The following is a 12,094-nucleotide window of genomic DNA, read 5'->3' as shown; positions in this document are numbered from 1 at the left end:
TTTGAAGCTTTAATTGTTCAAAAAATCTTTACAAAAACTTTTACTTTTTAACCCTTCTCAACTTTTCTTTTCTACATAAACATTTCCACAAGAAAAGAATGAGGCTGGGGCTCCTCTACAACACAACCACATCATTTTAACTTCAAATATCTACGTCTTTTCTTGCCATCTCTTTCAGAACGGAGCTTTAAGCGCGAGAGGCTTGATCACAGTCAGTCAGTTATTTGAAGTAAATGTATTTAAGACTTTCTCCCAATTGAGAGTCAAATACGGAGTATAAGGGTCAGATAAAAAAAAACAAAAAAAACATGCTGGCGCTACGAGAATAAAGTCGTAACATTTTGACATTAAAGTCGTAATATTACAAGAATAAAGTCGTAATTTTACGAGAATAAAAGTTATAATATCACGAGAATGAAGTCGTAATAAAATCAAAGTCAAAGTGAAAAATGCGGCAGAAGAAGAACCTTGTTTTTCAATATAAAACCAAAACAATTTTCTTCATTATTTGCCGGAGTAAACTAAACCAGGACTAAACCAGGACTAAAACCAGGACTAAACCAGGACTAAACCAGGACTAAACCAGGACTGAACCAGGACCAGGACTAAACCAGGACTAAACCAGGACTAAACCAGGACTGAACCAGGACTAAACCAGGACTAAACCAGGACTAAACCACCAGGACTAAACCAGGACTAAAACCAGGACTAAACCAGGACTAAACCAGGACTGAACCAGGACTAAACCAGGACTAAACCAGGACTAAACCAGGACTAAACCAGGACTAAACGAGGTCCGAGACCAGACCGGGACTGAGTCAGGGACCAAGATTGAGACCGGGATCAGACAAGAACTGAGACCAGGATTGAGACCGGGAACAGGACCAGGACTGAAAACGGTTTAGTCCTGGTTCAGTCCTGGTTCAGTCCTGGTCCAGTCCGTATGCAGTGCAATATTCTTGTTCTATTTTCAAACTTTTTTCACAAATAAATGGTGTGGGACTTTAAATGAAACCCAACAGTGTGATGTGTGAGTGGTTTTGTTTGTTTGTTCGTTCACAGTGACTCTGGGCTTTGTTCAGTTGTGGCGTGTAGGGAGTAGTGTCTGGATTGTCGACGTGTTCGCAGTGACTCAGTTGTTCAGTCGTGTCTAGAAGCGACACAGTTCGTTCCTCCGTTCCGTTCCTCGCCGGCGTGGAGTGATGAGTGTGTGTGTGTGTTTCTCTGTGCGGTCGCTGTCTGCTCCGTGTGTGTTTGTGGCTTTGTAGTTTACTGAAGTCGTACTGGGACGCCTGAGTGGATTCGTGTATGGGGCGCTCTGGATTGTGGTGCACGGTCGTTTTTTTGATGGGGTTGGAGGTTTATGAGCGCGTCTAATAGCCCGGAAAATACAGTACTCAAACATGGTTGATCCGGTATTACAGTATCCCGCGCGGTATCAGAAAATAACAACACTATCAGTTTCATCACCCACCGTCATTAAAAAAAAAAATCTGTGGTGCATAAGGACCTCATATAAAATTATAATTTACTGAAACCTACATTTGTTTGCTCAGCACAAAAAAACATGTGGTTGTATTTTCAGTTTAATGTATCAATCATGATTTAAAACTAATCGTTTCTATAATGTTTCTTGTAACTGTGGGGAGACAACGTTCGATTAGTTTGGTTCCGTTGTCACGTGACGCTCATAAGAGACAAGACGACAAGTCTTTGGTGCTGTCTGGGACCAACGGATTGTCGGCGTGTTCGCAGTGACTCAGTTGTTCAGTCGTGTCTAGAAGCGGCACGTTGCGCTCGTGGCTTTTTCGGTTCGTTCCTCCGTTCCGTTCCTCGTCGGCGTGGAGTGATGAGTGTGTGTGTGTGTGTTTCTCTGTGCGGTCGCTGTCTGCTCCGTGTGTGTTTGTGGCTTTGTAGTTTACTGAAGTCGTACTGGGACGCCTGAGTGGATTCGTGTATGGGGCGCTCTGGATTGTGGTGCGCGGTCGTTTTTTGATGCGGTTGGAGGTTTAAGAGTGCGACCTATGGTGTTTAAAATACGGCACTGACAAAGTTATGCCCGTAAAAAAAGGCATTATGAACGGAAGTCAATGGGACAAAAATGTACCAAAGCAGCGCGGGTGTGAGTATTTTGATCACAGACTGTTCAATGAATGTGATCGTGAAAGAAAACACAGAAATTAAACACACAAAAAAACACAAACTGGCCTATTTTGGTGCTGTTTGGTGCAATATCGTCAAAGTTACGTAGAAAAGAAAAGTTGAGAAGGGCTAAAAATGATCTTTAAGAGTAAAAAGTCAAAGGTTTTGTAGAGATTTTTAGAACAATTAAAGCTTCAAATGTGGTAATTTTGAATCATTATTATTATAATCAGTGTTGAGGAGTAACAGATTACATGTAATCAGAGTACAAATGATGAGTAACTGTATTCAGTTACAGTTACTGTTTCAGTGAGTGGTAATTGGATTACAGTTACTTTGTTGAAATGGATGGATTAAACAGAGGGATTTAACTGTTTTCACATTTTGGGTTAAATCCCTTTTATATTTATATATCCCCCTTTTTTTTTTCTTTTTTTTTAACGGTAATTTCACTCATTGCCAGAAACTAAACCAGGTCTAAACTAGATCTAAAACCAGGACTAAAACCAAGACTAAAACCAGGTCTAAACTAGATCTAAACCAGGACTAAAACCAAGACTAAAACCAGGTCTAAACTAGATCTAAAGCAGGACTAAAACCAAGACTAAAACCAGGTCTAAACTGGATCTAAACCAGGACTAAAACCAAGACTAAAACCAGGTCTAAACTAGATCTAAACCAGGACTAAAACCAAGACTAAAACCAGGTCTAAACTGGATCTAAACCAGGACTAAAACCAAGACTAAAACCAGGTCTAAACTGGATCTAAACCAGGTGTCAGAGAATTTGATGATATAAATGTAAGTCTCATTAAAGTGTTACTCATTTATATATGTAATTCTTTCATTAAAGTATGAATCATTTAAATATTAATCATGGTGTAATCAACATTGCTTTGGGTCTGTTTTGGTTCAGGATGTACGTGACATGAAAACAGCAGCAGATATGAATGACAACTTAGGGTTTGTACCATCTTATGCTAAAACTGAAGGCCTTGGGGAACCACGTAATTGTCTGTCCTTGGGATGTGTAATCAAATGTGAAATGGGAGGATTGTTAGTTATAAGAGAACATGTGAAATGTATGTATCGTGATGTCGTCAAGTGTTGCTTATCTGTGACATGATTTTCAATAAAAGTGTGACTTGGAGAGTTGTTGAGCAGAGTGGAGCAGGGAGCTGACGGACAGTGTTCAAAACTCTCCTTGCGTAAGTGTTCATTTTAACCGTCTCTTTCTGGTGTGTCTTTATTTAATGTATTTTTGATGTCTTTTGGGTAGAATTCCCTCACACCAGGTCTAAATCAGGTCTAAACTAAGACTAAAACCAGGTCTAAACTAGATCTAAACCAGGTCTAAACCAGGTCTAAACCAGGACTAAACCAGGTCTAAATCAGGTCTAAACTAAGACTAAAACCAGGTCTAAACTAGATCTAAACCAGGTCTAAACCAGGTCTAAACCAGGTCTAAACCAGGACTAAACCAGGTCTAAATCAGGTCTAAACTAAGACTAAAACCAGGTCTAAACTAGATCTAAACCAGGTCTAAACCAGGTCTAAACCAACCAGGACTAAACCAGGACTAAACCAGGTCTAAATCAGGTCTAAACTAAGACTAAAACCAGGTCTAAACTAGATCTAAACCAGGTCTAAACCAGGTCTAAACCAGGTCTAAACAGGACTAAACCAGGACTAAACTAAACCAGGTCTAAATCAGGTCTAAACTAAGACTAAAACCAGGTCTAAACTAGATCTAAACCAGGTCTAAACCAGGTCTAAACCAGGAAACTAAACCAGGTCTAAATCAGGTCTAAACTAAGACTAAACCAGGTCTAAACTAGATCTAAACCAGGTCTAAACCAGGTCTAAACCAGGACTAAACCAGGTCTAAATCAGGTCTAAACTAAGACTAAAACCAGGTCTAAACTAGATCTAAACCAGGTCTAAACCAGGACTAAACCAGGTCTAAATCAGGTCTAAACTAAGACTAAACCAGGTCTAAACTAGGTCTAAACCAGGTCTAAACCAGGACTAAACCAGGTCTAAATCAGGTCTAAACTAAGACTAAAACCAGGTCTAAACTAGGTCTAACCAGGTCTAAACCTAAACCAGGTCTAAACCAGGTCTAAAAGGTCTAAATCAAATCAAAAGTAATCAAGTAATCCAAAGTATTCAGATTACATTACTCACTTTAAGTAATTTAATGGATTCCGTTACAAACTACATTTTGGGGTGTGTAATCTGTAATCTGTAATCTGTAGGGGATTACATTTTAAAAGTCACCTTCCCAACACTGATTATGATTCACCTGTAATGGAATAAATGTAACACAGACGAGTTTAATGCCACAGTGCAAAACCTTTCCGGCAAAGCGATAGCATCTCCATGGCAACAAGTCTGTCGCAGAAAAAATAAAAAATAAATTGAAACGTTTGCGCATCGATTTAAATCATCGTATTCGCGCTGAAAAAGAAAATAAAAGCAAAGTAAACAAAAAAAGTTCCCAGCTGAGCAGCGTTTTCAGCCCTAACGCTTCTTCTCCTTCTTTTACTTCTTCTTCTTCTTCTTTTTCTGTGAACGGATTTAGATTTTTTAAAGGAACATTTGATCCATCGGAAAACCATTATTTCGCGACTCGGTTTGAGAGAAGAGGTGGCAGAGGAGAGGAGCGTCTGATTGATTTCCTGTTGCTGGGATTTGTAAATAGCTCCACAAAAGCTCTCGTCTAAGTTAACAAGTCCACACAGACCCGCTCCTATTGTCTTCTGTTTGAAATATTGACCCGCACGTATCTCAGCACTTTTCATAGCGGATAATGAGTCCCACAGAGTTCCTGGCCGTCTGTATTTTCAAAACTCCACCTCGGAAAAAAAAAAAGTTTATCCGGCGCCAGTTCCCAAACTAGGCTGAGATGTTCTAACGCGGCGCAGGGAGATTCCGAGGACGATTTCGGGAGCCGTTACAGACTGGAAACGTTACGTAACGAGAGGCGCTTTAAATCATCGACCGCGGCTGTTTTTCGACATAAAGCGCGTCGTGTGGCTTTTCTAGAGGCGTCGATCTGCCCAGAATGTTCCACAGCGTGACTTTAAACAGCTCCACTTTACATTTATGCAATTACAGGGGCTCAAAAATACCTCAAAAAACAGACACTGTGAGCGTGAGCGGGGTCGCCTCTCCGCAGATCTGACGACAAAGCAATAAAATCTTCACGGAGAAAAGTATTTGACAAACTCTACACAAAAGTTTTCTTCGTTATTTGTCTCCAAAACCAAAATGAAAAAACGGATAATGATTTGTTTTTTTAGTTTTCGATTTTGTGTTTAAAAGTAAAATGGAAAAAACGGATAATGATTGTTTCTCGTTTACGTGACGTCCGTGACTCTGATGCTGGATTTTGCGCTGCGTACGGACTGAACCAGGACTGATCCAGGTCCGGGACCAGACAGAGACCAGACCGGGACCAGAGCAGACTCCAAGCTTTGACTCCGAGCCTCCGCGGGGTTCTGGTCCCGGTCTGGTCCCGGTCTGGTCCCGGTCTCGGTCTGGTCCCGGCCTTGTCCCGGTCTGGTCCCGGTCTCAGTCCCGGTCTGGTCCCGGTCTCGGTCTGATCCTGGCCTTTGTCCCGGCTTGTCCCCGGCCTCAGTCCCGGCCTCAGTCCCGGCCTCAGTCCCGGCTCAGTCCCGGTCTGGTCCCGGTCTCAGGTCCCGGTCTGGTCCCGGTCTTCAGTCCCGGTCTCAGAGTCCCGGTCTGGGTCTGATCCCGGCCTTGTCCCGGTCTGATCCCGGTCTGGTCCCGGTCTAGTCCCGGTCTCAGTCCCGGTCTGGGTCTGGGTCCCGGTCTGGTCCCGGTCTGGTCCCATCCCGGTCTGAGTCCCGGTCTCAGTCCCGGTCCTCAGTCCCGGTCTCAGTCCCGCTCTGGTCCCGCTCTGGTCCCGGTCCGGTCCCGGACCTGGATCAGTCCTGGTTCAGTCCGTATTCGGCGCAAAAGTCCAGCATCACAGTCACTGACGTCACGTAAACAGGAAACTGTCGTTATCCGTTTTTTCCATTTTCCTTTTAAACACAAAATCGAAAACTGAAAAAAAAGAATCGTTATCTGCTTTTTCATTTTGGTTTTGGAGACAAATAATAAAGAAAACTGTTGTTTTTTTGTTTTCTTATTTTTGGTTTTATATGGAAAAACAAATGAAGAAATGACATTGTTGTTTCCGTCTCAAAAACAGACCTGCAGTTGTGTTTGAGTGACTCTTTATTATTCGTCTGTCTACTTCTCCACACTGCAAAAACTGGAGGGTTAAATTTCCAGGGTGAAATATTTCAGACTTGTTTTTCCCACACAAAAAGTGATATTTTAACCATCGTATTTTTCAGGCTATAAGTCGCTCCGGAGTATAAGTTTCACCAGCCAAAAAATGAGTAATGAAGAAGAAAAAAACATATGTAAGTTGCACTTTTTGGGGGAAATGTATTTTATAAAATCAGAGAGCAGGAGCAGACGTTTCCTGTGTAAAGTCAAGTTGTAGTAAAAACAACAGAAGAGAAAACAACAGACTGTTAACGTCACATGTGAACAGTTCTTCAGATAAACTATAACATAAACAACAACAGGCTTATAACACACACACAGAACAGACTCACCATCAGCAGCACATCCTCTGTCACAGGGAGAAGTAAGTAAGTCTTATATTATATTTAGCGCTTTTCACAGACATTTTTGTCACAAAGACGCTTTACAGAACATTATTCAGCATTATTCATTCACTCTACACCTGGTGATGCTAAACTGGGCCTGGATTTGGGGCAGACTGACGGAAGTGCGGCTGCCATCGGTGCCATCCGTCCCTCACGACACACCACTTTCATACTAGGCAATGTGGGTGAAGTGTCTTGCCTAAGGACACAACGACAGTTATTGCCACTGGTGCCTCCTGTGGCTCCTGATTCTCCCAGTGTCTCCATCCAAGTCCAGACCAGACCCTGTCCTGCTGAGCTTCTGAGATCTGACAGGATCAGGCCACAACACTGATATTTCACTGAGTCGTGTCCTTTAGTCTGACTGAACCACATCAGCGACACAAGGAAAGAACTGTTTATTCAGACCTTACAGTTTATGCAAATGAGCCATGTGGTTTTAAGTTTCATTTCTGTAAAACGTAAACAAATGTGTCCTGAAGCCAAAATGCTGCCAAATTGTGGAAGTACTTTTTTTTTTTTTTTTTTTTTTTGTTTTGGGACAAACTCTAGCAGCTGGACTTGCCTCTTATCTTGGTCTCCCCTTATGAGCATCACGTGACAACGGTGATGTAGTAGTGCCTATAGGCGAGTTTCTGCTGACGTCATTGTTATTAAAAGCCCGCGTTGCATCCTGGGAAATATTTTGGTCGGAGGCAAGAAACACACAGTAGCGGTCAAACACAGTGCATAACCTCGCGTATTTCTCCCCGATAATGGTAAATTCCTGCTGCATTATCAGATGCACAAATAAAAGCACGAAAGAAGGAAAATGTCTTTTTCGTATTCTGAGTGAAAAGAACCACTAACGGTGAATTAAACGGCTTTCAAACATTCGCAGAGCAAACGTAGAAGTCCTAACAACCGTGGACTCCAACAAGTTCAACAACACATCGAGACTCTTGGAGGTTTTCATCTTTTCTGCTGTGAACGGCCCAGGAGTTTCCACCAAGTCATTGTTCTTCACAACTTTTACAACTTTTACAGACAAACTAGCATGCTAACAAAACACTACACACAACTACACACTCGAGACGGGTCTTGGTCTCGAGACCGGCCTCCAGACGACTTTTTTATGGTCTTGGTCTTGCCTCAGACTTGACCGTGTTTGGACTCGTCTCGTCTCGGTCTCGAAGCCGCTCGGACTCAGACTCGAACTCGTCTCAGACTCAAAGCCGCTCGGACTCGGACTCGAACTCGTCTCGGACTCAAAGCCGCTCGGACTCGGTCTCGTCTCGGACTCGGACTCGAAGCCGCTCGGACTCGGTCTCGTCTCGGTCTCGAAGCCGCTCGGACTCGTCTTGGTCTCGAAGCCGCTCGGACTCGGTCTCGTCTCGGTCTCGAAGCCGCTCGGACTCAGTCTCGTCTCGGTCTCGAAGCCGCTCGGACTCAGACTCGAACTTGTCTCGGACTCAAAGCCGCTCGGACTCGGACTCGAACTCGTCTCGGACTCAAAGCCGCTCGGACTCGGTCTCGTCTCGGACTCGAAGCCGCTCAGACTCGTCTCGGTCTCGTCTCGGTCTTGAAGCCGCTCGGACTCGGTCTCGTCTCGGTCTCGAAGCCGCTCGGACTCGAAGCCTGCTCAGTCTCGGACTCAAAGCCGCTCGGACTCGGTCTCGTCTCGGACTCGAAGCCGCTCGGACTCGGACTCGTCTCGGACTTGAAGCCGCTCGGACTCGGACTCGTGTCGGCCTCGAAGCCGCTCGGTCTCGGACTCGTCTCGGACTCGAAGCCACTCGGACTCAGTCTCGTGTCGGTCTCGAAGCCGCTCGGACTCGGTCTCGTCTCGGACTCGAAGCCGCTCGGACTCGGTCTCGTCTCGGTCTCGAAGCCGCTCGGACTCGGACTCGTCTCGGACTCGAAGCCGCTCGGACTCGGACTCGTGTCGGTCTCGAAGCCGCTCGGACTCTCGGTCTTGACTGGGACCAGGTCGGTGTCTCTGATTACGCTTGTTAAACGTTTTATCACTTCAAATAAAAAATCAGATGTTAAACCAGGAGCAGTTATTATTATTTTTGTAGTTTCCCCAAATGCTTTTTTTTCGAGACTCTTGGAGGTTTTCATCTTTTCTGCTGTGAATGGCCCAGGAGTTTCCACCAAGTCATTGTGGATTTCGCCCAAGTGAATATTTGTCCAGGTAGTTGGTGATTCTGACCAGAAATTTGGTTTCACCTTTTGTCGGGGTTGAAAAGGGTGATTTGTCGTCCGTCGATGTTTATGACCAATTTCTGGTCACAATGGTCTTGGGTCCTCTGCCGTTAGAGTGGATAAATAACCGGGATCAATACCCTTTACGTGCTTTCTCGCTCCGTCCGTCATGTTCAATTAGTGTTTCTTGCCGCCGACCAAAATAATTCCCAGCATGCAACGCACGCACGCTTTTTGTCAACAATGAAACTGGCCTATAATTCAGTTAAAATAAACATTATAGGCACTATTAGTTTTAAATCATGATGGATTAAACTGAAAATACAACCACACATTCATTAGCCCGGAAAATACAGAATATACAAACCCTCCACCAGAAAAGTTACTCGATGCACGTTTTAGTCATGATCTAATGTTGTTTCCTTCTCAAAAACAAATGTGGAGTTTGTGTTTTGTTTCATTCACAAATTTGGATACTGTTAAAACCTTTTCAGGATTGTGAAAAAAGTTGGAAAATAGACCATTCAATGTCAGTGCGCTTTATAATCCAGAGGGCCTAATAATGCGCAAAATATGGTAATTCTTTATCGTGAGTCTGTCTACACACAGCAAAAACTGGAGGGTTAAAATTCCAGGGTTGTTTTTCACACCAAAAGTGATATTTTAACTGTTCGAAAGTTAAACGAGGGAGGGAGTTGGGGTTATTTGCCAGAGTTGAAATGGTTGAAGTTAATTTGACGTCCTCTAGTGTTAACTTTGGCACCTCCCACCTTCAAACTGTCACCGGAGAAGACCAGTCTGAACCGGTTTTGTACATAATTTCATCTTTTACACTTCCCGCTGCAGTGATCAAGAACACCACCCACCCAGCGCACAAACTGTCCTCCCTCCCAGCGCCCGGGGAACGCTCTCGCAGCACGAAACGCAACACAAACACACTCACAAACACACTCACAAACACACTCACAAACACACACACAAACACACTCACAAACACACACAAACACACTCAAACACAAACACAAACGCACTCACAAACACAAACATCACAAACTCACAAACACACTCACAAACACACTCACAAACACACTCACAACACACTCACAAACACACTCACAAACACACTCACAAACACAAACACACTCACAAAACACACTCACACACAACACACTCACAAACACTCACAAACACACTCACAAACACACTCACAAACACACTCACAAACACACTCACAAACACACTCACAAACACACTCACAAACACTCACAAACACACTCACAAACACACTCACAAACACAAACACACTCTCCCCACAGGCATCAGGCTCATCAACACACTCACCAAAACTCCAGAAACCACCACATCCAAAACAACTCCACACATTCATAAATCCAGCTGCTGTGTCAGCACTTTACACACTGCACCTGCACATAAACCAAAAAACAACTACGTCATTGTTCTTGTGGAAATGTTTATGTCCTCGTCTGTCTGTCTGTATACTGTGTTTATTTTTTTTATTATTGAAATCTATTTACACTTCATGTTCTGTGTGTGTGTAGTAGATGAGGGTCCAGTCAAGTGGTAACGGAGGGAAACAGGTCAGATTTTTGACATTCAAATGTCTCTTATTCAGAAACTAGAGGAACTATTGAAATAAGTAAAGTATCAGAATGTAGGAAAGAGTTACACTCCAACAGGGTCAAGTTAAACCTGTGAGATTCTTTCAAGTTGTTGAGAAAAAATTAAAAAACTCATGTCGGTAACGGAGGGAATGAAATATGCAGCACTTTTTGGTCAATAAATCCAAACAGTGATAACTCTTGGTTCTCACTTACATATCCTTAACAAACTGGTTTGAATATTTGCTTCATATAGTTTTCTACCATATGGTACAAGATTAGGTTGAAAAACCTCTTACTTTTTGACTCATGAAGTTTTTTATTAAGAAACGTCATGGTAACGGAGGGAAAAGTAACGGAGGGAAAATTGTACAAACAAGTAGAAGGTGCAGGATTTTACATCATTTGTCGCTTTTTCTTCTGAATACTTTAATATTACTTCAAAATGAAAGAAACTATTTCTATAAAATATGTCAGTCCTTCCAAGAACATTTTTATCATTTTAAATACTTTTTTTTTGTCTTTGAAATTTGGGAAATAATTTTTGTTCCATGTTTCATACATGGTCTGTTTAAAACAAATGGAACTTTAGAACCAAAAATGGTACAGAATAAAGGCCAACAGTTTCATAAACTAGAGCACATATGTATCTGTTCAATACATTTTTATATCAGATGAATTAACTTGAAGTTTTGGCCTTGATGTTTACTTCTGCTGGACTGGGTCCTCTGGAACTGAAAATAAAGTTCATTTTGACTTTGACTACACTGTTTTAAAGAAAATAAAGGCTTTACATGCACTGAATGTGTTTTGTTTTTTTTTAACAGTGAACCTTAATTTACACTTAAGGACAGACATGTCAAACTCAGGCCTGGGGGCCAAATTTGGCCTGTGATATAGTTATATTTGGCCCTCGCGATCATATCAAACATGTATCAGAGCTGCTGCCGCACACAGATCGACTATAGAGACATTATTTATTTAAAATGTTGTTATTATTTTATATTTTGCTTGTTCTGGATTCAATGTTTAATCAAAACTGTTATTAAACATTTATTTTAATAAGAAAAGGTTAAACATTATATATCTCAAAAGAAGAGAAAACATGCAGATGTTGTTGAAATGTTTCAATAAATATTTAGTTTGGCCCACGACTTAGTCCCAGTTTTTAACTTTGGCCTCTGGCAATTTGAGTTTGAGACTTTGCCGAAAATGGTAAATTAACTAAATAAAGTGTAAAAATAAAACACCTCTGTGAGTTGTTGAGCTAAACCAGGATAACTCTACACAGTGTTATCTGTTTACTCTTAAAACGTGAATATAACTCTTGATTTCAGGTTAAACATGAATGTTAGTCCAGTGTTACTTAATTAACATTTCCAAAATAATTGAATTAACTCTAGAACAGACAGGACTCATACAAATCCTGAAAAAAAGTTAACATTTATTCTGTGTT

General features: G+C 42.2%; 1 protein-coding gene across 1 annotated transcript in view; it reads right to left on the bottom strand.

The window, feature by feature from the left end:
* The window catches only part of fras1 (Fraser extracellular matrix complex subunit 1), a 607,084-nt gene that overhangs the window by 521,562 nt on the left and 73,428 nt on the right, over positions 1 to 12,094 (bottom strand). The window lies entirely within an intron of this gene.

The sequence above is a fragment of the Boleophthalmus pectinirostris genome, unplaced genomic scaffold (genome assembly GCF_026225935.1).
Source record: "Boleophthalmus pectinirostris isolate CB_2022bp ecotype Guang Dong unplaced genomic scaffold, ASM2622593v1 HiC_scaffold_4, whole genome shotgun sequence".
NCBI classification, from domain to species: domain Eukaryota; kingdom Metazoa; phylum Chordata; class Actinopteri; order Gobiiformes; family Gobiidae; genus Boleophthalmus; species Boleophthalmus pectinirostris.
Note: the sequence above shows the minus strand (reverse complement) of the source record. Positions and strands in the feature narration are given on the sequence as shown.